At 47.1% G+C, this 27,227-nt stretch overlaps 1 protein-coding gene across 1 annotated transcript in view; it reads right to left on the bottom strand.

Annotated features, from left to right (window-relative positions):
• The window catches only part of LOC138472433 (uncharacterized), a 927,133-nt gene that overhangs the window by 33,781 nt on the left and 866,125 nt on the right, over positions 1 to 27,227 (bottom strand). The window lies entirely within an intron of this gene.

Raw genomic sequence — 27,227 nt, 5'->3', positions numbered from 1 at the left:
CATGGAATCTCTGTTCTCTCTCCACTAGTAGGTTATTAAATAATTGCGCTTCAAGCCCCAGAGAACTGCCCCACTAACACGCCCAAGAGCTATCATCATTTCTTCCAGGTAATCCAATCCTCCAGTTTCCCACAGTCTGATGCATCAATTTACAGCAGTTTGAATTCTCAAAAAGGAATTCAAGGCTCTCATTGCACAGAGTATCTTATTCCATCGCTAGGATGCTGTGAACGTCTTGGAAATGCCAGAGAGGGTTGTCTCGGGGCATTCCACCCATCTGATATATGCTTATCATTATTAAGCCCAGGATCCCTTTGAGTTTATTTGCTAATAGTCTTCCCCCACTGCCCCATCTGTCTCCCTGTTCCGAGTATCTTTGCTTAGTATGTACAATTCCCTTCTCAGCCAGAGCAGCCCCGTGTATTTCAAATGTGCTCTTGATCAGGACCATTTTCTTTTTTGTTCCGTGTCAAACCCATGCGGCATATTTCGTCTGAGTCCTTTAGAATCTTATTTCCAGAGAATGAATCATCTCCATTACCTTTTCTACTATGGTTTAAAGTCATCCCACACTACAGGGTTCCCAGCTGCCCCTGTGTTGTCCCTGTGGAAGTCGCCTATCCTCCCTCTCAATATCACAGAATAAGCTCCATCACACAGGATTTCTGACTTCATCGTCCATCTCGCGGATCCCTTGATATGCTTGTCAAGTTCAATTACTAGTACTGCATGTACTACTAGTAAAGCTAACTTGTCTGAGATGAGGAAATATTCAATCATGCAGTGGGAGTCCTAAACATAAAAACAGAAAGGGTCTTCACTTTCTCCAAGATGATAGGTACTTCCAGATGTTTACTTAGTCCTGTGCATTCATCAACTTCTAAAGCACTTTACTGCAGACCCTCACAGGAACCTACCACAGGAGTGAGCAGACCTGTCAATCAATCCATCCAGTGCAGAGTTAAAGACACAAGCATGATTTTGTCCTCTTGTAATTGGTTTAGTTTACTTGGGAGCTCTATAAAGAAGGCACGACTAGCTACAATTTGTCCAAATATCACACCTAGTATACACGTTACATTCTCAACCGTTAGTGCAGCAAGACATAGCACCCTTCGTTATCCCAGATAGTCCATCAAATAGCACACCAGAGATTCTTGTGCAGAAGATGCAGACTCGACTCCAGTTGGTTTCATAGAAGCTTGAGACCTCCATTTAATCTTTACCATTTAAGAGATGTAAGCCTGATTACTTTCTAACAAATAAAACCCATGTAAAGAAAAATACCTGCCATACCTTTTCGAAGTTTGGTGAGCACATTCTGCCTTTTGATAGGACTCTTCAGCTGCTTTATACTACAGAAAATAGCAGAGGGAATATGTTTCTAATTCTAATAAATATCAATCGGTATAGGAGCAGCCTTATGTAAGAGCAAATATAGGGTAATACGAGAAAGGATGGGTCCTTGAGGGACAGAGCCAGATACTTAAGTCAAGGAGAGTTAGCGAGGAAGCAGAAGTCAAGCCAGTACAGAAACCTAGAATGTGCCATTTGCTTGGTGGTAGTTCTGGGGATTTGTCAACCACTACACAGCACAGGGACTTCTGCTTCGCTCCGGGTTAGCTGGAAGTACACATAGGCCAAGGAGAAGATTTGTCTCTGGAGTCGAGGATGAGTTGCAAAGGACCCGAATCTACAGGCGAAGTAGACAAAAGTGTGGAGCACATTAAAACCCCCAGGAAATTAGTGACTGTGAAATGAAGTCTTGCACCGAGAATGAAATACAGACAAAGATTTGTCCAGTTAAGAGACTTTAAATATTGAAATCCAAGGAGAAGCTATGCTGTTAATGTTTAATATCGTGTTATGCATGTTCTTATTTTGCCCTAACTTTGTCACTATTCATAATACACATTTGTGTAAATGTTAATCTCTATGCTCGCCTCGCATTAATTCTACTTTTACTTTGGGCTTGACGTGCAACCTTAGTATAACTTTTGCTAGGTAGCGAACTTCCCTCATAGCGATAGGGCTAGTTAGGTGTTTCTTTCTTTTATTGTTAACTAGCAAAAGTATCAGTTCTCTGAACGGGTTCTGTGAACAGACATGATAACACTCTCTAAAATTGTTGAAAATCAATGATCCTCTAGGTCGCTGTTCTGATTTGCTTATCGCTTGATGTGCTTTGCACTCTGAAGTAAACTGCACTGAGAATGGGCACATATGGCTGGCTGACATACCCGGGAGCAGATGTTGGGGGGAGGCGAGAGTTGGTGTGCTGCTGCATACTGGGACCATCTGTGCTCTCTTCCCACCTGCTGCCTCACCTTGGCGTGGTGCAGTTCGTTGAGGTGCATTGAGGTGCAAATATGGCAGACACCATGCATCCTAGGGCCTTGAAGTATGGTTTTCAAGGTCCCTCTCGAGTTTTGCTGACCAGTCCTTATATGACCACATTGATATTTTGCCGATTTCAGTCAACGTTCTCATGTGTGAAGATGCTGACATCTGGGGAAGGGGGTGAGGTGTCCAAATGTTATTTAGCTAGTACTGTCTGGAGGGTCCTTTCAGATAACTATGCAAAATGTGGTGCAGATTGGTGAAACAGTGTGGAATTGTATAAAGAACAATGCTTTAACAAGCCACAAACCCACAAACAAATGTTGACTTTTGCTGAAATCCAGGAAAAGGGTGGGGTGTCTAAATGTCATGTACCCAGTATTGTCTGGGGGATCCTAACGGTTAACTATGCAAAATGTGTTGCCGATTGGTGAAACAGTGTTGAATTGTATAAGGAACAACGCTTCGCTAAGCCACACACCCAGACAAAAACCCACACATTTTCACTTTTATAAATATAGATAGATAAACATCTTGACCCAATATAGTCCGAGTCCTTCTTCTGGTTCACCACACTATGTATCCAGATTTGGTTATTCTAAATGATCTGTCAATCATTCTAAATTGGCTATGCATGCTCAATCCTGGATTTCAAATGGGTTGACCATACCTAAAAAGATGATACTCAAGTTATTGGAAAAAAGTCTCCAAAGGATAAACCAGAAGCCTGGACTATTGACTTAACTAGATGAGATTCACTAAGAGGGTGACATACTGACTACATTACTTGGCAACATTGAAGATTATTTTGGATAATGACCATTGATATACTTGAGTAACTGCTAAATATCAGGTTTTCTGTATTTAATGTTCAACCTACAATTGCTTTGATGTTTATTTTAACAATGGATATTCAATGTGAATGGTGTTTTCTATAGTGCCCAGCTGTTAATGGTAGTACTTTAAAGTGCTGTATCCTTATCTCAAAGTGCAGTTGCTGCACAGCTCAGGTATCCAACAGACGCAGGTCTGGTTTCTAGTTGAATAGTCTTTGGATGCATATTGCTTATATGTGGTGACTAGCGAGTGGTCGGAAGTGTGGTTCGCACCAGTGCTGCTAGTCTGTTGATGCCGGTAGAAGCGAAAGAGGTTGACTATGAGAGAAGCAGTGTGTGCAGTAGCTGGTGCAGTCCGCACCTGGACTCTAGGTTAAATCACATTCCCCTGTTTGGGATGTGTGAAAACCATCCAAAAGAGTCCCATTTGAGTGCCTGGTTGAGGACTGGAGCTACCTAGCTTTAGATATATGTGGGTTTTTCGTGAGACTGGTTTTAACTAGCAATATGCATCCGAGACATGTGTAGTGGCCAGGACAGCCCTTGCAAGAGTAAGAATTAATTGGAGATCAGCTAATGTTAAAGTACAGGTCAGCTCAGAGAAGTCTTTCTAAAACAAACTGTCTTACACCTGCCACACACAAGTGCATGAAGGGCTGACAGGCGCGGCCATGTGAGGGAAGTCGCAAACGTGTGCTATGTGTGTGTGTGTTATTTAGTGAGTGCCTGCATGGGAGAGGAGGATGAATGTGGTGAAGAATGGAGAGTGTGGGGGAGAGGGTAAACATGCGCTTGCGGGTCTGTCTGTGTGAGTGGTGGAGGAAGAGGGGGATGTTTTGGGCTGAGAAGGGGAAGCAGGGGATGAAAAGAGGGTTTGAGGCAGGATCACCTTCCCAGAGGTCAGAATGTCATATATCAGCATTTTAAAGGCCACACAAAATAGGCTGAAGTTGGTCATTTTTGTGTTTGACCTTTAAAATGTGGAAATATCATAGAATCACTTAGACATTTGACAGATTGTTGGCCAAGCTGAAAGAAGAAATGTGGGTTATCGCCTAACCTCAAGGTACCATGTCATGAGCATGAGAAAGGACTGTCTGGGGTTGGCTTTGAGCCATGGCTTCTCTCAGAGCAGTGTTTTTAACTGGATTACCTGGCCACTTGAATTCTGCTCTGAGCTTTATGGGGAAGATTATATTGGTGTGGGAGGATAGATCCCTGTTTGGCTGAAACTGGGATTTTCAGTAAGCTATCTGCATAATCCAGCCTTTCCATCCTTCTGCATCTAGGCTGCAGTCGTTATCTCCTGTTAAAAGAGGGCATCAGAGTGATCGTGGGTCCGCAGATGGGTAGAGGCAGCTCACAAGTTTATAGTTGGAGGCTTGCTTTTGAGCATTAAAGCCCTTTTGAGGGCCTATTTAGCACTTTATACATTTTATTTACTTTTGTCTTTAGTAACATTGCAGCAACTTGAAAGTACGTATTGCTCTTGTGTTTGCTGTCAATGTAGAACGTGTGAGACTCATATTGATAATAAACCCTGATTTTCTTATGGTCGATGCATTTTTTGAATTGAGGTAGAGCAGGTGCAAGAAGCAGAGTATTCTCCAAACAGCACAGGGTGTGTGGTGTAACGATTTATTGAGAAGCCACCCTCAACACGAGGAGTACCTTCCCTCCACACAAGTGGTGACACAACAAACTGTTTAACAGATTATTTTCATTAGCACTATCCCAGACACATGTCATGCCCTTTGGATCCCTCTCCCCATAGCTAACAATGAGCCAAGAAACGGGCGGTGTACGGGAAATATATTGGTATTTATTTAAATTAAAAGTAATAGAAATTAGCACAAAAATATCAATATCAAAAATCGCTTTATCTGTGGCATAACACAATTAACTTCTCCCAGCATAAATAAATCACAAAAGTTAGTAAAGAAAGAACACAATCACAATTCTTAACTTTCTGCAAATTTCACTTCACAAAATAATTACACTGATCAATAAAAAAGGCGCTTATGTAATGTTGTGCGATTTTGATTTCCCTGCAGGCTTAAAAGGGTAGCAGTAGGATTTCAAAATTGGTAAAAATACATTTGGCAATCATAACTTCGCCCATACTTTTGGTTTAAAATAGACACAGGGGGATTTATTGCTTTGTTTTTCAGACCCCCAGGCTTTGGTCTATGTTGGGAAGTCAGACAGAAAAAAATGAATGCTTGAATGCTTTGAAGAATTCTGGATTTCAGATCCCATTACTGAAAGGACTGTGTTGGGGAAGCTGATTTAAGAACAAAGACACCCATCTTCCTTAAAGAAGTCGGGGTCAGCTGGACAACATGGATTACCCAATTAATGTATACACTATAGTTTTCAGCGCACACTGGGAAGAGAGCTTTGTTAATTTTGAATTTTAACAGAATTCACCCGTAGTGTTCTACGAAATGGGCAATTAATTACATTAATATTTTTTGGTTAAATAGGCTAAGGATCTACATAGTTTTTCCCCCCTGCCCACTATAGAACGAAAGGATTCAAGGCAAGCAGACTCCCCACCTTTTGGATTCCCAAGGCTCAGTTCTACTTAGCCTATGTTTAAGATTCAGGAAAGCCAGCTGCATCTCAGGACACTCTGGAAAAATAGGGCAAGGGTCTGGTCACTCCACTCTCAAAGATGGCCTCCGCTCTCCACCATAGGACCCAGTCAGCTTTGAGGCCTTCCTAGAGATAGAAAGCTCCACCCGATGCACTCTCAGCAATCTCCTATGGTGTCTCCCTTACAGCAGTCAGGTGGTAAGTTTCAGCAGCCTTCCTGATGGTCTGTCTCTTCGCTCTGTCCTGCTGTCTCTCTCCTTTTTCTGTCTATCTGTCCTAGTGCAGTCCCCCTTATATAGAAGCGATGACACCACCAATTTTACAATCTTGGAGAAGTACCCTGAAATAATCCCTGCCACTACGATTGGACATTTACTCTTCTCTCTCCTCCCAAACCCAGCCTCCGAGTCAGGATTGGTTTAGGGGTCTGGAGCAACACATGGCAATTCACATTTGTTATCATCCTTTGTTCTCCTTTCACCATTTTGGCAAAAACTAGTTATGTATCACAACTTCATAATGTTACTAGCAACTGCCAGACTGAACATATTTTCTGTTTCAGCTAATCATGGGGAATTAGATAAGCTGACCACCAAATCTGTATCATGTAGAATGGCAATGTGGGCCCTTTCTGCCATTTCCATAAAAGGCACAACAGTTATGAATATGTAAGCTATTAAGCATATCCCTAATTTCAATATCCACCCGCTTACCAACTCTCATATTTAGAACATGTTCAGATCAGTCAGAAACCTAGTTTAACTGGCCCCTACAGTTCCCAGAATCACAGGAAGATGAATTTTATATCCCCAAAATCGCCTGTAAATTACATTAACAAGATACATAGATGAAATCCATCCGCCTTAACATGGCTGCGAGAAAGGCCTACATGATCTTCATCCTTTTAAATAAATTGTGAATCTTTATGTAGGACAAATGGTCCTGCTCCCGCTTCCAGCCATTTGTTTACACTGGATCAGTCTGTACCTTTATCAGTCTCCTTTGTGTTGGAAGCTTGCTCTTTGAAGTGCCCCCATTTTCACACATACTAGTCGTGCTCCAGCCAGGGGTGACATTTCTTGAAGTTCATGCTTTCAGAGCCAGCCAGTCTGAAGAACACTGAATTGCGACACCTTTAGCGGGACATTTCTATTGTGGTTGGTCATTAGATGGGAGATGTGACATCCAGGCTAGAGTGGGAGTTTTCCTTGTGAAGTTTTGCCCACAGCCAGCAAAAGGGTCATGAAGACAAAGTGAATCTTCAAATGTCACTGGAGTTTTGTAGATGAAACATAATATACATTGCTCTTTGTCAGTCATCATGTTTTGTTTTCCTGACATTTTTCTGTGAGCAGTGATGTTTTTTTTCACTTTTACTTATTCAAACCATTTTTATTTGCACACACATGTGCAGGCCGATTTTGTTTTCAATGTTTGAAAATCCTGCTTTCCATGTAACGTGGGCTTCTGTTTCCTCCTCCTTTTGTAAATTAAAATGCTGATTATCCATTGGTAATGACAGGTAGGCCCCTTTCCACATGGCTCTTTCATTTTGCTTGAAAAACAAAAAAGTGAGGTCAGGCTGTTTTTTTTTCAGTGCTTAAAATCCTGCCATTCATGTGAAAGGGACTTCTATTTCGGGCCTTTATATGCACCCCACAGTAGGGTGTTATTGATGTGATCTGCTATGCAGCAAAGGCTGCGCTCCTTTTCTATTGCCTGCATAACTAGGAGGGTGTAGACCTAGCAGCATGAAATAATGTTTAAATACATATCATAACTTGACTTAACATGACATGACATAAACTAGAATAACAAACATAGTTTAGCACGTTCCAACAACTTAACATAACACGTAGGGCTTCAATAACTCACAGACTCTGAATGATGGTTCAAGGCTTTTTATTTTAACACTGGTCAACAACAATGTTTTTCTCTGGTCAGTCAGCAGGCAGGGAATTCTAATAGCCTTCCCTATCAGAACTTCCAGTGGGCTCCCACCACCCTAACCCAGACGGCCCTAATCACCATATTTCAAAACTAGTGACCGATAACACCTATACATTACCAGCTGCTGATGAGGGCCTAAATGCCTTCAACCTTATCCATCTCACTCCCTCTGCTAATTTCTTAGGGATTCCTAGCCAACTAACTCAAAGTGTTGTCACTAGGACAGGATGGCTTTAAAAGGTGTTAATGTGCGACACTCCAGTGTAGTCTCTCACTCACTTGCTCCATTTCCTTCTACTCCCTCAGTTCTACTGTCTCCCTCTACTTACATCCTGCCTCACTACCTCAGGACACCTTACATCTCCCTCTCTCTCCCTCTCTCTCTCTCTCTCACTCTCTTTTATGTTAACCCCTCCCCTTTCTCCTTCTTTCTTTCCCTCCACTCTTTTACTCTCTACTCTCCCCTCTACACACCGTACCTCTCACCTCCACTCTACTCTCCATTCCACTTTCTAGTCTACCCTACCCTTTACACTCTCACACCCCTCATTCAATCTTTCACTCACTCTTCTTACTCTCACTCAATCAATCCCTATAGACTCTTCCTATCCCCTCTTAGATGAGCCACCAGTCTCATTCACAGCCTTTCTTTTTCTCCCAATGAAGATTACCCCTGCTATTGCGCAGGGAGTCTTGATTCTATTAAAGACACAGAGGCGAGCATTATGCTCAACTTTTTAATGCTACTCTTCACAGCAGCTTCTTTAAATCTTAACTTTGTTTTACACACTATCTTTTTTTTCCCTTCAAAACATTAAAAAACATTAAAACAACCAGTTCAACAAAACCTCCTTCTCACAGGACTACACATCTCCAAAAGTCCACAGTGTCCTGTAGTTTGGGTCCAACTCCTTAAACCAATCAGAAACCAGCACACTCCTTATGTCATGTCCTGTTTAAGCCTCCTCCTCTTTCTTTGATGATCCAAAAGCAAAAGTTCAACTGGAAAAAACTCCACTTCCAACGGCCCCAACTTAGGCTCTGAACCAAACACAAGAACTCGCTCCTGGTCTACCGCTCCAGCGAAGCTCCCTGCTTAGGTGCTCTTAGCATCGTCACCTAGGAAGCAACTGAACATCTCATTAGGGGGGGAACATGTAGCCAAATCAAAAAATCAGTTTACCCCATAATCAGTACATATGTTGCTAATAGCTGTACATCCCATGCGCCCACCCTGTGTACATTGGGTGGGATAATGCTTGCCTCCATGTCTTTAATTGAATCAAGACTCCCTGCGCAATAGAAGGTGTAATAGTCATTCTATGTCAATACCGGAGGTGAGCATTATGCTTATTTAAAGCTTATCTACAACTACTGCAGCTACGGTAGAGAAAGGTTTGAAATAAAAGGTCTTAAACGTCGCTTCTGTGGACCAGTCAGCAGACTACAATATATCATGCAAGGATACTCCTGCCTCGAAGGCTTTGGATGCCATAGCCCCCCGAACAGAATGATCCCCGAAAGCATATAAATCTACGCCTGCCATCTGCATCACTTCTCTAACCAACCTGGCTATGGTGGCTGAAGCCACTGAGTGAAAAGGCTTTCTGCGCATAATGAGCAATTGGTGCACACTTTGTGGTCTAACGTCTGTGGTAGCTTGCTGGTAGTGTTTAATGCAACAAGCTACACACCACTTTGGTTTATAAATAAGGATACAAGATGATCGAAGAACCACTCTTAGTTCTCCTGGCAATATGAAATGCCACCCTTTCGGGTAGAAATGTTTCCTGTTCACCTCCAGCTCCTTGATATCGGATACTCTCCTACAGGAAAAGTAGGCACAGCAGCACTGCCAGTTTGCTAGATAGCCGCTGTATAGATAAATGAGCATTGTCCGGCCATTCCTTAAAGAGCCGGAAGACCACTTCTACATCCCAAAGTACTTGGCCACTGGGGTCTTGCGTAATTTCACCCCACGCAAGAGTCTAACCACTGCTGGATGTTTCGAATGACCTGCTAAAATAGCCGATCAGTAAACTCCTTACGTGCAGAAAGCACGTCCATCCTTGGCCTATTCCACCAATAAAATGAGGATCTGTACTACAGGTGTAGAAACGGGATTAACGCATTGCCTTGTGCACCATTGTTCCTACTTGGCCCAAGCAGCGTCATAGCTCCTAAGGGTGGAAGGCACCCAAGAGTCTCTGATGCAATCAGCAGCGACTCTTTAAAGACCTGGGAGATCCCATTGCTACCTGAAATTCTGCACACCAATAGCTGTAGCATTCCCGTCTGTACTAGGGGGTGTTTCCGACCTTCCGGGCTGCTCAACAGATTTGGTTGACACGGAATCACCCTTGGAAAATCTGAGGAAAGTTCCATCAGAATCGGAAACCACACCTTACACTTCCACAGTGGCACTATTATCACCACTTCCGCCTGCTCCCTGCAGACCTTCGCTAGCGTCCTCGCTAACATAAAGAACGGGGGAAAAGCATAATGCAGTGCCCCTGTCCAACTCTGAAAGAACTCTATAATGAAAGGAATGTGCACTAATAGACTAATTACTTGTGCACTGGGCGTGCATCTGTTTTTTAGAGAAGCCGATTAGTGTCTGTTTATTTATGACTCAGCAGGAAAAAAGAATACTCACTTCAGCCTTTACCAGAAAGAATGTTCAGGAGGGGTTTTTATTTTCCCTCCTTTAGCATTGTCTTTCTTTTCTTTTTCCTTATTACTGTTGTCGGACATTGTTTTTATTCATATACCAATTACGTGGTACAAAGACCTAGCCAAAGATATTTGCAAACCCCAAGTCCTAATATCGGGGGTTTCTCCCTTCAGTTACAACAACTCTGAAGGAATGCATCTGTTCCCAGCACCCCCAGATCCAGCCACCAGCTGAAGTGCTTGGGCATCTGAGCATTCAACCTGGAGGCAAAACGATCTATGTCAAATGGCCCCCAGAGATCTAGTAACTTTAAGAACACTGACCGGCGCAACCTCCAGTCGCTGGTGTCCTCCAGGTACCTGGAGTTCCAGTCTGCAATCACGTTTTGTCTCCCTGAAAGTTATTCCGCTGTTACCACTCACTTCTTCTCTAGGCAATAATACCAGAAGTCGTTTGCGATTTCTACCAGCATCTTTGATCGAGTTCCCCCTAACTTGTTTATGTAGCGTACTGCCAAGATGGAGTCCTTCTTTAACAGAATGCAACAGTTTGCGCTTTCTGTGGCAAATGCTTTCACCTCGAACAACCCTGCTAGCAGTTCTAAGCAATTTATATTTAGCTTCAACTCTTCTGTGGACAACTTTCCTCCTGTCTGCAAGTGACTGCACCTAGCGACCCAACCGGACCTGCTTGCGTCCGACTATCACTAATTCTGGCACATCCCAGAAGTTGGCTTTGCCGTTCCAGGCTTCAATGTTGTGCAGCCACCAGCTCAATTCTGCACTCCCGTCCTCGTCGAACGGGACATACTGATGATATTTCACTCCCCCTTGCAAATTCCTGATCTTTAGCCTCTGCAGGACTCTGTAGTGTAGGGGCCCGGGGAATATCACCTGAATCGGGGCTAATAAAACCCCACAATGCTTGCTAGATTCCGAAGTAAAATATGCATCTTCTGAATCGCTACTTTCAGTTCCTTCCGTATCCCTTTCATCTTCTGCTGCATCAACATCCAAGGTGGTCTTTCTGGTATCTATCACAAATCCCAAGAACTCCATCCATTGCCTTGGGACCAGCTCTGATTTCTCTTTGTTTATTAGAAACCGCAAGGTCAGCAGAGTGCTCACCTATTGTACCTGGCTCACCAGTGCTGTCTTGTCCTGAGCTAGGATCAGGATGTCATCCAGATAGACTATAATCCTGATCCCTCTGTCTCCTATGGCGTCTGTCACTGGTATCATTACTTTGGTAAATGCCCAGGGCACCGTGGCTATGCTGAAGGGGAGACAAGCAAACTGCCAACTCTGTCCCCTCCATAAAAATCTTAGGAAGCGCCTGTGGGCTTGGACTTGCAGAATTGTCAAATAGGCACATTTTAAGTCAAGCCTTTCCAGCCAATCCGCCTTGCGCAGAATGTCGCTGAGGAGGTGTATACCCTCCCTCTTCAAGTGTTGCTAGACTAGCCAGCTGTTGAGCTCCTTAAAATTGATAAAATATCTCGACTTCCCTTTTCTGTGCACCAGGAACATATTGCTGTCAAACCCGGCCGACTGTCAAGGCACTGTTCTATCGCTCCCTTCTGTAAGAGGCTGCCTAGCTATGCGTCGAGAAGCCTCTCTTCCTCTCTTGTCATCCTGAGATGCGCCAGTATGCTTTGTTGTTGCTGCCAGTGCACAAACTCCAACCTGATGACCGCTACTGCCTGCAATACCCAAGCATCACCTGATAGCCCTCGCCATTTGGCCATACACAGCGACATCCGCCCCCCAACCCGGGGGCTTTGAGCACTTACTGCCGGCCGCATCTTGCGGTCTGTAGTATCCGTGCCCTCTGTGACCACGCTGCCCCCTGCCTCTGGAAGGGACAATGGTGTTGTGCTGCCTACTCTCCCAGTATTGGGTCCTGGTACTTGGGGGCCCCCTGGTAGAATTAAATCGACTGGCTGAAAAGCCCCTGTGTCGGCCGGTCCCTGCAAAAACCCATCCGGGAAAAATCTTATGGATGGAGGACTGTGACTTCTCCAGGGCCGTATACGTCCCTACAAATCGGGACATTTCCTTAGCGAAGGTTACCTTGAAGAGCATAACTTGTGCGGACTCGCTCTTCTCATAGTTAGCCAGATCGCCCAGCTTGCTGTCTATCTTCAGCAACAGGCTGCGCTATCTGTTCAAGGAGAAGGCGCAATTGGTGTTACCCAAGAAGCATACCGCCCTATGCGCCCAGCCAGCCAGAATGTCTGCTTCCACGGGTTTGCTGATGTCTTTTGCCCTTTGTGCCAAGCCCACTATTTTTGCTTGCTATGTCCAGGACCTTGTCTTGGCAACTTCTGCAGACACAGTGAACTCCTTTACTGACGTCTTTTGTGGCTTTAGTGACAAAGGTGACCATCTTTGCGTCGAGCTCTGGTGTTTCCACTATTTTGTCTGGTAGGTCAGGTCTGGGACAGTCTGCCCTCATCCTGAACTGCACCTCCTTCTCCCAAAGGTTTCATTATGTGGTGTGCCATATATTGTGCAACTCTTGGGGATGGCAACCACTCAGCTGACTTCAGATGCCTAATGCTGCCAGGGTCGAACATGTCCATTGCGTCTCCCCCTTCTCTGGGCAATCTTTCAACAAGGTTGTCTTCTTAGTCGCATGGACAACCTTGCTACTGATCGTGCTGCTATCATCCACTCCCTCTCCTTCAGACTGGAGATTATCATCCTCCACCTCATCATCGGAAGTGTCATCGCTATCTTTGGCTACCCCTATATTTTTCAGCCCTGGCGCACAGGTTAAGATGTTTGGCACTGCCGACTTTCCCAAGAAGGCATTTTTAAGCTTTGCAAGGGGATCGGCTACCTCCTGGGGCATCTGTTGGACCCCAATGACTGTGTCTGGTGCAGTAGAAGAGTAGGGCCTCTTCTGGGCATATTCCTCCCCCTTAAACGCAACAGTCTTTCTGGGTTGTTTACTGGAGGTGCCCTTGCCTGGACGGAGCTCTCTCTTTCTCTTCTTAGGGGCCATTCCCTTGGCAGCCAGGAGAGACTCTAAGGCCTGGATGTGCTCTTGAATGGGCTCCAATCCCTCTGGCACAGCCACTACTAATAAGACCCCTAGGACTTTCTTAAAGCTTAGTGACAGGTCCCTGCTGAGCAAATATCCCTGTGGACTGCAGCTTTATCAACGAAATGCGCACCAAATGCTCCTGACCATTGCACGTCCTTTCCTCTAATGGACTCCTCAGAGCCGGAAAGGACCTTGCGCTCACTGTAGTGGAGTACGGCTAAGCATCAGGGGAGTGCCCCGGTCACCCAGCGCAATCGAGATGACTGGCAGTCCCAGAGCGCTCCCCAGAGGCCGATTTTGCTACTGGCTCGCGTCTTAGCCACGGCCACCATCGCTGCCCATAATAAGGTTGTAAGCCAGTCCGAGCTGGTGGCTGAAATAAGGAAAACTACTGGCACCTGTACCACATGCCTTATGGAAACAGAACCCCAGTGCTAAGGTAACTAAAAGGTACTCATGAGATTCCTCACACCCAAATACCTCACATAACCAATACCAACAAAGTAATAACCCTTATAGGAGCAGTGTAAAGATTCATATATTATCGAGTAAGGACAATAAGACTTATCTGCTTCAAGAGCAGCAAAGAAAGAGGAGCAGGCTTAAACGGGACATGACATAAGGAGTCTGCTGGTCTGTGATTGGATCAAGGAGTTGGACTCAAAAACTACAGGACACTGTGGACTTCTGGGGATTTGTAGTCCTGTGAAGGAGGTTCTGTTGAACTGGTTGTTTTAAGTGGGTGAAACAAAGTGAAGATTTAAAGAAGCTGCTTTGAAGAGTAGCATTAAAGAGTTGAGCAAAATGCTCACCTCCGGTCGTGACATAGAATCATGTCTCTCACTACCAATATTTCAGCTGCAACAAACTCCAACACAATCTCTCCAATGCTGTGAACTACCGTCCCTCCTCTGCATGTCTTCTTGGTCTTCTTCCACTCCTCCTGACCTCACCAGACCACCCCCCACTCACCTTGGTTTCCTATGGGTTCCCTGCTTATTCCTTTCCTCCCTCTTTCATTGGCTATCTAACTCATCTGATCTCTTAGGCCAATATGGTATTACACATCTCCCCGTGGTTGGAATATAACACCTTGTGGTATTAAAATCCCCCTTTAGCTCGCACCCTTTCCAAGCATAGTCGTAGAATCAGTGTCTTCAGTATAGAGCTCTGTTGTTTGACTGCAGTTGTTGAGGTATGGGAGTCTCTGTTGTTGGGCCGAGACATTTTACTCGTATTGTTTCAGTATCACTCATGAAGCCGGCAGCTCCACTCTGCAGAACGCGATGACTGCTGGCTACTGAATAGCCTTCTAGGACCAGAACCTCGGCAAGAAAACCCAAGCCATTCTGGCCAGAATAGGGTTTGGTAGGCATTGGATGATCAACAGTGGTACCACTCTCCACTAAGCATGTCACATATAAGGAGTGGGGGCTGGAGCCCCCACCTCTGGGGCAGGACTGGCTCTGGTATAAAGCCTGGTAGGCCTCCTGCACCAGGCTTGGCGGTGTCCTTGTTCTCCTCTGACAGGGACATGGCCCTGAACCGGTTACACACATCATAGTATAACAACATGTAAGAAGCATATCATTACAAAGCAAGGCAGAATATATCAAACGTAGCAAAGGTTAACAAAGCACAAGAACAATGCAAAAATAGTGCATAGTGTAGCATACCGAACCAATTATACCATATCATATCCCTGTATAGCAAAACAGCACTGCACAAGTAGGATGTCCCAAATAAGATATTCAAGTGGGTAGTGTGAGCAGAGGTTATAGAGCAAACGGGATATGGAAAGCATAACACAGAGCCAGTCACAGAATACCATCTGTGAGGATAGAAAGCCTGAACTTATTTTAGACTAAAATGATGAGTGTAATTCTGTCTTTGAAAGGCAGGCTTGCTAATCAGATCCCCATTTCCTAATTCTCCATGGCAAAAACCTAGTGCACCCATGTTCGTTTGCTAAGACAGTTTCACGAAATCCCCCAGCGACTACCCTGCAGGGCAGGTTCAAATGTCACATGTGCACTCCCGAATAGCTGCTGGAACACAACATTCCAACAAGCAGAAATTGATTTTTGATCATCTGCTCCTTTGATTCAAAGCATTATAATTGTGTACCCCCAGCAGCCTTGTGGAACGTTACTATTGAAATATAAGACATGTCTGGTTATGTCATGGTGGCAACAGGCATAACACAACTATGCAATCAAACAATATTTACTTTATTTCCGGGGCAAGCCCTTAAATAGTGCACAGTTAAAAGTAAAATATAAAAATACACAGAGAATGCATAAAAACCTGCATATTTCAATGAGACTAATGGCAGATTGCCAGTAAGCTGTCTAATGTATAGTGAAAAATAAAAGGGTGGGCTAATCAAGCCTAGATAATAGTCCTTTTGAAATGTTTGTTCCCCCAATATAACGTGGCATTCGCTTTTTGGACACAAACAGTTAATACTCCTTAATGCAATAGCGTTGCATGTGTCTGCATAATTATTCAGATCGCTTTGATTTTTGTTTCCTCTCTAGTGTTCCACTACTCACCCAGACCTAATACATTGTGTGCAGATTTACAGGCCGATTCATGGAATCAACGTGCGCCGAAAAAACGGCGCACGCGTTCGAAAACGTGCGATTCGCAGTGAAATAGCGAAAATCGCAGTGCAAGTGCGATTATCGCAGTGCAAGTGCGATTATCGCACAGAAAACATCGCACATCTATTCATGGAAGTCCGTGCACGCGCAAAATGTGGGATGTGCGCTGAAAAAGTGCGCGGCGCACGCTGGCGCATGCTGGCGCACAGGTCATCGAACGCCGTGCGATAAGGCCACAGCGAATTCGCACATAGTGCGGCGCACATAACAAAAGTAGGCGTAACACGGGGCGTTACACGCAGAATGGGGAACAACTTGTGAAAATGTGGGCGTCACGTGGGAAGTACAGGAGGCAAGTGCGCAGAACGCCCATACGCTCGCCTACAACACGTATTCATGGAATCGAATAGGGAAAAACAGCGCACGGCCAAAGACGCGCACAGGCCCATACATGTCCGCCACACGAAAGCAGGCGGTAGCGTCCCTGCGCAGGAAAAAAATGTGCGCCAAAGTTCTACACGCGCGAGAAGTACCACACGCGATCGGGCCTGGGGGAGCGTGTGCGTGTATTTCAGGTGCGGGGTGCGCGAGAAGTCTCACACGCGATTGGCCTGGGTGCGTGTATTTCAGGGGCTCGCGGTTGTTTTCACACGCGATTGTCCTGGGCTCGTGTATTTCAGGGGTGCGCGAGAAGTTTCAAAAGCAATTGGCCTGGGTGCGTGTATTTCAGGGGCTCGCGGGTGTTTTCACACGCGATCGGGCCTGGGGGAGCGGGGTACGTGTATTTCAGGGGCTCGCAGGTGTTTTTACACGCGATCGGGCCTGGGGGAGCAGGGTACCACTCACCATCTGCCTTGCGTGTAGAAGAACGCATAGCCAACACCCACCCGCTGTGAAGTAATAGCGTGTGAACCCCAACGCCTGCAAGACACATGCACCGCACCCCACGAAAAGCAACGCCCGTGCGCGATACGTCACAGACACGCGTACACGCTAAGGGCCTTTGGTCCAATGGAATCGCGTATGCGTGCTGACGCGCTTACGCGCTAAGGGCCTTTCCTCGATTCACACGCTGACGTGCAGAATTTTCACGTGCCAAATCACTCCGTATCAAGCTGGCCACGCGTAAGCACACGGAATACCACGCTCCTGCCCAAAAGGCCGAATTACTGCCCCCCAGAGCCCTGTGCAGCCTCCCACGAGCCATCTGCTGCTGCCTGCCTGCCTGCTGCCACCGTGCCCTGCCATTTGGTGCCTGCACATCAGCCATCTGCAGGGGTCCAGTTGCTGTGTCCACCCCTGCTGGAACAGAACACTCCCGACTGGGATACCATCGCTCCACAGCCCAGCCCCAGGACCCAGTTGCCCACCCACGCCTGCGGGGTAGAGGGCCACCAGCTTCAGTCAGAAGGAAGTTTGTGTCCTGGTGGAGCTTGTCCTGGGGCATTATGATGCCCTCTTCGGATCACCACGCGCCGACAAGGAAGGACGGGACAGGATCTGGGACGACTTTGTGGTTGCCATCAACGCGGAGGGGGTGGCAACCCGCAACATCAAGCAAGTCAAGAAGCGCTGGGAGGACTTCAGGTCCAGGACCCTCATAAAGGCCCGGCGCCTCATGGAGGGGGCCCGGGGCAGCATGAGTACCATCCAGCTGAGGGTCCTGGAACGCGTACGCCCAGCGCTCCATGCCCAGATCCGTGAGAGGCAGACCCGTCTGGAGTCGAGCGGTAAGTGGCCAAGCATTGCTGTGTGAGACAGGGCATGTTGCAGTGTGCTGGTTGTCTGATACTTGCCTGTATGTGTGACATAGGCCATGTACGCGTGTGTGTGTGCAGGGACATCATGGTCATGCATGTGAGACCAGTAATGTGTGAAGCACACGGTTGTTGTATGTGTTTAAATGCAACATGGGGAGCCCTATGCGGAATGGACACATGAGAACATGCCAGTCTCTGTTCCTGGACATGGGTGTGGGTGAGGGATGGGTGCTGATGCCATGTACATGTATGCTGTCCATGTCTGTGTTTCTGACCTGCGTGTCTGTGACTTGTGGATGCCATGGATGCATGACACATGTCTGTGACAATGTTCAGATTCACAGATGCAGCCTAGTTATCCTTGCATCCACTGTGTCTGGGGTGTACGAGTCCAGATGGATGAAAGTACGTTGAAGTGTGTGCATGTGATAGGCATGACCCATGATGCATGTGAGTCCAAAAACAACATTGTATGCTTCAAGAGTCCCTTGGACATGTTTGCTTATGTCCATAGCATGCGCCATGCCTGTTACTGCATGTGTTTTGCCTGCACTGACACATGTGTTGTGGAGGGACATGATGGAAGTGATCTTTGACAGTGCCACTCATCTGCTGTTGCTTCCTGTCTAGGGGACCATTGTACAGTACCCTGATGCTTGTGTTCTATGTCTCCCTCTACACAGCGCAAAGTGAAGAAGAGGGCGGAGACAGCGCTGTGGAGCTAAGCGGCGGAGATGCCCCCACGGCTGCAGCGGAAGGGGTGGGTGAGCCCCCCACAGGGGCTTGCAACGGCGGAAGACGGTGTGGAGCCATCCAGGTTGGTGGTTTCCACAGAGGAAGAGGAGGAGGCCGCTACTGAGCCGCACATGGGGCCTGGTGGGGGCATCCCTGCTGGTGCAAGTGGTGCAGTCCAGGGGCAGGGGCAGGAGGCAGCACAGGTCGCCGTGGAGGTGCCTGTGCATGTCACTGTCCCTGACACTGTGACTGCACCACCATGCACCGGCAGGGATGCCCCATCCCAGGCCCGTCCGCAGGTAGGGGGGATGTCCATGTCATCTGACTCCCCTCCACCTGCGGACGAGGGGACCCCTGGCCGTATGGAGAAGGTCCTGATTGGTGTCGCGTTGCGCACGGCTGTCATTCGTGATGAGGTGCGTGCTTCCCGGGGGGAGCACGCACGTCATCACAAAGAGCACCGTGCCAACGTGGCCCAGTTGGGAGCGGTCATGGTCGGGGGTCTCGTACATGTGTCGGGCACTCTGTCGACCCTCTCCTCCTCTGTGGAGGCTATGCGCCAGTCGTACTCCATGCCGTCTTCCGGCCCAGATGCCACCAGGGCCCCCTGTGGACCTGCCCCGACCAATGCAGCCACCTCGGTGGGGATCCCATCCCTGCCACAGTCGGGAGTCGGAGGTCCAGCAGGGGTGGACACACCGGCAACTGGACCCCAGCAGATGGAGGATGTGACGGCATCATCGGGCAGGGCACGTGCATGACGGCGTCGGTGGTTTCCATCAGCCTGGATGCCGTCGTGCTGGCACAGGCAGTTGCGTCGGAGGCAGCGGCAGGCTCGACGTGGGAGGCATCATGGCTCGGGGCCATCAACATCAGGGGTGCAGGCATCGGCCGGAGGGCAGGAGAACCCTGGAATGGGAGTGGCTTCCGTGTGGGAGCAGTTGGGCCAGCAGATAGGTGCGGAGTGGCAGCGGGCAGAGGAGGAACGGCTCACAATGGTTAGGGCGGAGAACTCCATGCGGAGGGCGCTGAGGCGGGCTGAGTGCCTCGAGGGTCTTCGCAGGGAGTTGGAGCTGGACACTGCATTATCCCTGCGGGACCTCGGGGCCAGGGAACATGCCCGCCTCCAAGCCATTGAACAGGAGTTTGAAGATGCCCTGGCCCATGACAACAACCAGTGAGCCGTCGGACTAGCCCGCTGCCCTTGTAAATAGTTATGTAGTTAGTGTAGGTTTCCTTTGCTTTTTTATTTATTATGGACCTTTTGGACAATGGGCCACATTTTTGTATATAGTTTTATTTTATTAGGTAGTATTTTTATGTAGGTTTCATTTCTTCAGTTGGGATCATGGACCCTGGTTTGTTTATCTGTATATAGTTGACTGTTGGATTTTTTTATTTTTTCTTGGATTTACCCATGGAGCAATGGTTTTCGGTTTTGTTTTTACCTTGGATTTACTTTCTTGAACTGTGACTTTGGACACCTTTCCTTTGGATTATGATTTGTCGTTTTTCATTATTTTACGGACATGCTGCTTTTGGTTTTTGATTCCCATTGTCATTTGTTTATTTTTAATTCCATTTATGCTGTTTTTAATACATTTTTTTCATCAAACTTCAATGTGTAGAATCATCTCATTGGTATCATGCATATCATGATATGGGTTTTGAGATTCACTGACACCCATTGGGTGTATGTGAGGGCCATGTGTTCATTTCCAGACTTGCTATTGGGGTTCTATCATGTCATTGCCATTTCTAAGTGGGTGGATGCAATACTCGAGTGGGTGTTTTGCATTTGGAGGCTGACCATAAGGGCCAGGGATCTAGATTGTGATGACATGTTGGCTGGGGGACATGTGTGGGGGCCTGCTGGCAGGTGCCCCGCAATGCTGGGGGGTGGGGGTGCAGGGGGACATGGGTGGGGGCCTGGTGGAGGGTGCCCCTGCACTGCTGGGGGGTGGGGGTGGTGGGGAACATGAGTTGGACATGGGTGGGGGCCTGCTGGCAGGTGCCCCACAGTGCTGGGGGGTGGGGGTGGTGGGGAACATGATTTGGACATGGGTGGGGGCCTGCTGGCAGGTGCCCCGCAATTCTGGGGGGGGGTTCAAGGGGACATGAGTGTGGGCCTGCTGGTAGGTGCCCCACAATTCTGGGGGTTGGGGTGCAAGGGGACATGAGTTGGTGATCATTAGTGCAAGGAGACATGTGCCTTTGCTGGGGGGCATGCCCATGTTGGGTGGGCTGCCTGCAGGACATGACCAGGGATGCAGGGTAGTCCCCTGTGGTGTGGGCTGCCTGCAGGGGCCGTGGAGGGTGTACAGGGAACACCTGGGAGGACCCACACTGGCAAATCACATGTAGGACTCCCCGGCACCCCTGAAATACACGTACCCTGATGAAATTGCGTGTAAAACTTTCCGCGCACCCCTGGTATACACGCACATGCTCCCCCAGGCCAATCGCGTGTGGAACTTCACGCGCACCCCTGAAATACACACACACGCTCCCCCAGGCCAGATCGCGTGTAAAACTTTGCGCGCACCCCTGAAATACCCGCACGCAGCCCAATCGCGTGTGAAACTTCCCGCGCACCCCTGAAATACCCACACGCAGCCCAATCGCGTGTGAAACTTCCTGCGCACCCCTGAAATACCCGCACGCAGCCCAATCGCGTGTGAAACTTCCCGCGCACCACTGAAATACCCGCACGTAGCCCAATCGCATGTGAAACTTCCCACGCACCTCTGATATACACGCACACGCTCCCCCAGGCCAGATCGCGTGTGGAACTTCTCGCGCACCTCTGAAATACACGCACACGCTCCCCCAGGCCAGTTCGCGTGTGAAACTTCCCGCGCACCTCTGATATACACGCACACGCTCCCCCAGGCCATATCGCGTGTGGAACTTCTCGTGCACCCCTGAAATACACGCGCCCAGGCCAATCGCGTGTGGGACTTCACGCGCACCCCTGAAATACACGCGCCCAGGCCAATCGCGTGTGGGAATTCACCCGCACCTCTGAAATACACGCGCCCAGGCCAATCGCGTGTGGAACTTCTCACGCACCCCTGGAATACACGTGCCCAGGGCAATCGCATGTGGAACTTCTTGCGCACCTCTGAAATACACGCGCCCAGGCCAATCGCGTGTGGAACTTCTCGCGCACCCCTGAAATACACGCGCCCAGGCCAATCGTGTGTGGGACTTCACGCGGACCTCTGAAATACACGCATACGCTCCCCCAGGCCAATCGCGTGTGGAACTTCTCACGCACCCCTGAAATACACGCGCACAGGGCAATCGCGTGTGGAACTTCTCGCGCACCTCTGAAATACACGCGCCCAGGCCAATCGCGTGTGGAACTTCTCGCGCACCTCTGAAATACACGCGCCCAGGCCAATCACGTGTGGAACTTCTCGCGCACCCCTGAAATACACGCGCCCAGGCCAATCGCGTGTGGAACTTCTCGCGCACCCCTGAAATACACTGCCCAGGGCAATCGCGTGTGGAACTTCTCGCGCACCTCTGAAATACACGCGCCCAGGCCAATCGCGTGTGGAACTTCTCGCGCACCCCTGAAATGCACGCGCCCAGGCCAATCGAGTGTGGAACTTCTGGCGCACCCCTGAAATACACTGCCCAGGCCAATCGCGTGTGGAACTTCACGCGCACCCCTGAATACACGCACACGCTCCCCCGGGCCAGATCGCGTGTGAAACTTCTCACGCATGCGTGTTCCCGAAACCCGTAATACGCGTTCCCCGCTTTTGCCAGTCCGGTAAACTGGTACAGTGTTGGCGCAGCCCTTTGCGATGGTTTTGCGATCTTGATGGCTTTTCCTTGCGTGAGGGCGTTCTTGGGGGCGTAACTGGCGCTGCTGCAGGGTCGCTGCGCCACTCTGCGCCACGTCTGCTTTTGGAGGGGAGAATCCATGAATACTCTGTGCGCGGGAATTGATTTTATCGCACGCGGCTGGGGCAGACATTCGCACGGGCACGCTGTGCGCCAGCCGCATGCGACAAATTTGAGAGGAATTACATGAATCGGCCTGTTAATGTGGGAGCACCAAGGTAATTATTGGACGCCGTTCTGGCCCATCAGGCCGGATACTGCTTCACTATATGTCCCCAAGTATAGGGATGAGCATAAGCGTGCCCAATAGAACATTAGTCTAAGAGCTATACGAACTATGATATTATTTGGGTCAATGTCTATGCGCAGCATTGCGCTTGGTGAGCGTATGGGTACTTTTGTTATTTTTTTCAAAAATGTATTTTCCACTACCCCAATTTTTGCAGCGCCAGTGTGTCCCATAATTCCGCCACATACAGAATAGTAGCACTAGATTGTATGTTATAAAGTATAAGTGCAGGTTTGAGTGCTCCGTTGCCATGGTGATAACTAAATCTAGCAAAGGCGTTGCTTGAGCTGCAATGAATGTCAGCAATGATGTTTCCACCTGATCGCCCCACCTGCCACTGCACTTAATCCTTAGGCCTAACTAGTTGAAATGATCTGTTCTATTTCATGGACATCTAATCTTTTCCTCAAGGTTGGGGTGCTTTTTTTTGGAGAAGGGAAAACCATATACTTAGCTTTATTTAGTATAAACCATTTCTTTTGCATTCCTCACCAAAGACATACGCCTGTTTTTTTTTAGTCTGGGAGGACTAGGAGGCATCAGGGACGTGTAATCCGTGATTAACAGGATTGGTATTTTTTCAGGTTCAAGTCTGGGGGCGTCGGACTGAATGGCTAATATTATATCTACAAGTCTCACCCGCTTCCTTGGTTCAACTGGTATACATTAACAGAATCAAATTTTCAGTTACAGCTGTTTGTGGAGATAAAAAAGGCATAATTTATTGCACTAATAATCAAATATGCCTACTTAAATGACAGTAAAACCCAACGTACTGGCTTGAAATGGTGCTTGCAAAAAACTTTGCAACTTTGTGCAAAGTGCAATGTCCCGTAGCGTTGTACAGTCCTAGTGAAAATATCACACAGGTAGTGCTTTGTTTTGCAGATTTTAATGTTCAAAGTGCAGATCCTGAATAGGGCTTCAGGAGGAAAATCCAAGCAACGAGCAGGAAAGGTGGTATTAGGGATGCTCAAAGTTTCCAAAATATGCTTGGCGAGGTCAAGCTATTCAGGGTATGTTTTATTTATTTATTTATTTATTTACTTGTAATGCGCCGATAGCTTGTGGGCATCGGGGGCGCAACAAAGAGATACTAGACATAGGAACGTACAAAACTAAAAACAATAACACAGAACACTTGGTAGGACCAAAGAGGAAACAAGTGTCTGCCTTACTACACTATCGGAGTTGGGTTTACTTAAACAAATGAGTTTTCATTTTTTTTCCGAAATGATAAGTATCTGGACTCTAGTCTCGGGTTTAAGGGCAGTTTGTTCCACCCACTCCTGGGAATTCCCAACGGCAAAATCCCACCTCGTGTCTCAATGTGCGTACCTAACTTCCAATTACGAGACCTGAGGCTTGAGAGGGGAGTTTCCTTTGTCAGTTGTGTTTGGCTGTTGAATAAGGAGTGGGAGTTTAGGAGGAGTTTGAAAGTTGTTTGTGTAGTTTGCGTTATTTTTAGTGTTCATGGATTTCTGTTTTATTCCCTTTTGTTTTTTTGTGTGTGCTTGCTAGACTTCCTCTCTAGTCTTTCCTTTTTAACCACTTTTGCAAACAAATAGTATTAAGAACTCAAGAAAAGTTTCTCTTTGTTCCCTTGTTCCTACCCTTTACTTTCCTTAGAGAAATCTTTGGTATGTGAAAATGAGTTGTCTTCCTGTGCTGTGCTCAGTCAATTTACCTACTGTTTGTGCATTCCGAGAACCCTTTTCTATCTCATGAGTCTTTAATGAATCCTTTTGTTTATCTTTGCCACCTGTTTTGTGTTGCCCACATTCACACTTTAGGCATATGAGGCACCTGAGACTTGAGTACACTGAGCCCATAGAAACACATGATGGCAACAGTAAAGACCAGATAAAGGGTGTTTATTATACTGTATAAATGGGTGAGAAAACGTCTAATCTAAACCCAAATCTAAGATGGGAGCAAGCTACGACCATCTTTTTGCCAAGCATGCAGACAATGCCATCTTATGTGGTCACACAGAGAAGAGATGCACAACTGGTATCGTGCTTCCGTTGCAAGACTTCTTTTGTACATGTGGCAGGTGGCAATATGTGCTTGATGGTTTTCTGCTGTAGATAACCCTCACTTCTAATTTTCGGATATGCTGAGATTGATCTAAACTCTCCTCCTTCGTGGGGTATGCTTAATGCACTTTTTTAGTGGATGCTATGTCGGTTCTGTTGACAAGAGCTGGGGCTATTGATGTGAATGGCTGCAAAGTTGTGCTACCAATAGCATGAATTTTCTTTCGATTGCTATAACAAAATACTGTGCCCTAGAGCAAAGGGTATCTAAAGTTTGCTTCCTATGCACAGTCCTTGCGCTTTACAGTTGCATGGGTTAATCAATTTCTGACATCTCTTATACTGTCTCTTCGTTTTCCTCACAATCTGTAGTATCATTAATGTATAGGAGGTGTCCCGACATTGAATCAGGTGATGGTAGTCATCTGTTTCCAAAGAAATCAGAGGTGGAGAATTTGTCTAATTACCTCTTGTTCCTCATCTGCGTATTGCTCTTTGTTGGTGACCTGATATAATTGTTACCTCCTCTTAAATATCAGTTTGTGGGAGCTCAGCTTCATTCTACTCCTCTTGAACTACATCTTCTGGCACTTGATGCAAGTGCAATGGTGGTGCATGCATTACTTCCTACCTTCTAAACGTCTTTATACATTTCCGTTCAGTGGAATAATTAGTAACATCTATATGTTGCTTTACGGCATAATTCTGTGATGAATGATAAAAAAGGGCATGTAAAGTAATTTAATGTAATTGTCATTTGTATAGCGCCTTTCACCATTGGTATGGTTCCAACGAACTGTAATGAACACCCTTGAGGACAGAAGTCCAGGCATGGGAAACTCGAGTTTCAGAATGCATGTGTGCATTTTAGCCAGTACGAGGGCAGGTAGGGGTGGCCAAGTCCCTGCTAGTCACCATTTTGAGCATGCAAGTTGATGGGTGCAGAGAGATAAGCTTGGGAGTATGCAAGAGAGGCATTGTCTGCTGCTAGACCGAATTGTATAGTAGGGGATAGCTGCATTATAGTGGCAGGGGTGTTGTGCGATGTGCATTAGGGTAGTACAGGGCACAGAGAGGTAGTCTGGAGAGTATAGGGAGAGACAATATGGGTGCAGCTAGACCACATGTTTACTGTGAGGGGATAGCTGCATTCTAAATGATAGAGGTGCTGTGCAATGTGTCATGGTGTAGTGTGTGAAATGGAGGGGTACTGAATGCGTTTCTGGGGAGTATGCGAGAGAGACATTATGTGTGCCGCTAGACCGAATTTTATCATGGGGGATAGCTGAATTCTAATGGCAGAGGTGTTGTGCAATGTGTCTTAGAGTAGTGCATGCATTGGAGGTTGCTAGGAGGTACTTTGGGAGTGTGTGAGAGCAGGAGAAACATGATGTGTGCAGCTACACAGTACATCCACAGTGATATTCTATCCAAATGTGTTCCCCTGAAGAATGTCCAGCAACATTAGCCATATGAGGACAGAAACATACGTTTGTATGGGGTTTTGATAGTGTGAATCATCAGCTATTGAGCAGTTCATTATAGACAGTTAAAATTGCCATTTATGGAGTAAAAAGGAAAAATGATGTAATTTCCTGAATTTAAGACAGTAAAGTATTGTAATGGAATAACTATTTTTATAATACGTGTTGTCAGAGAAGAAATGTAAGTTTGGGTATTGTTGTATCTTGCTAATTGGAATGTGGAAGTGGAATGATGAAGGTTGCTGCGTAAACAGGGAATTTGGGGAGCGGGTAATTGGAGAGGGTTCGAGAAGGCAGCTAGTTGCTCATGATGCTCCTGTACTGTTTAACCTTTGCCTAAATAAATATTTCTCACTCGCCCTCGCCTTGGCAGTCACTTCATATTGGCGACGATAGGGCAGACGACCCAAGGAACAGCCCCGCAGCCTGCGTTTGCGGCCGGGAACATGACGTGCGAGAGCGGCAGCACTGGGGAAGCTCTGGGTGGGAGCAGAAAGTGAGGAGCGGCAGGCGAGTTTCGCAGAGTTCTAATCACCAATACAGGCTTGTTGGACTGTTTGGGGAGCCTGGCGGTGCCGGCCAAGCTCCGGGAGCGCGAGTGAACACAGCCTTTGGGAACGAGCCGGGTGCTAATGAAAGGCACCATGCGACATGGTGAGGATGCACGCACACACCTCAACCAAGAGGCCTATTGTGACATTGCTAAGCAACAAACAGCTGTGTACAACTGCGTGCCGACTGAGAAAAAACTAAGTACAGGGAATAACAGTGCATGGAAAGTGACAGACACATAGAATCAAATCAGTGATACCAGAAGCAAGTAATAAAAAAAAAGTGTGGGGCTAACAAGAAACAGGAAACAAGTAGAAATACAGGCCATCACACGAACCTGCAATTCCTTGGTGAGACTTGTAGGAATATTGGGGTAACTATCATGGACCAATAGAACACAAGGGAATGACAGCAGAAAAGAAAAATAAATTGCTGCTGCATGTACTGGGTCCCAA

Source organism: Ambystoma mexicanum, chromosome 8 (genome assembly GCF_040938575.1).
Source record: "Ambystoma mexicanum isolate Mex_15411 chromosome 8, UKY_AmexF1_1, whole genome shotgun sequence".
Lineage (NCBI taxonomy): Eukaryota > Metazoa > Chordata > Amphibia > Caudata > Ambystomatidae > Ambystoma > Ambystoma mexicanum.
This window is presented reverse-complemented; position numbering and strand designations above follow the sequence as displayed.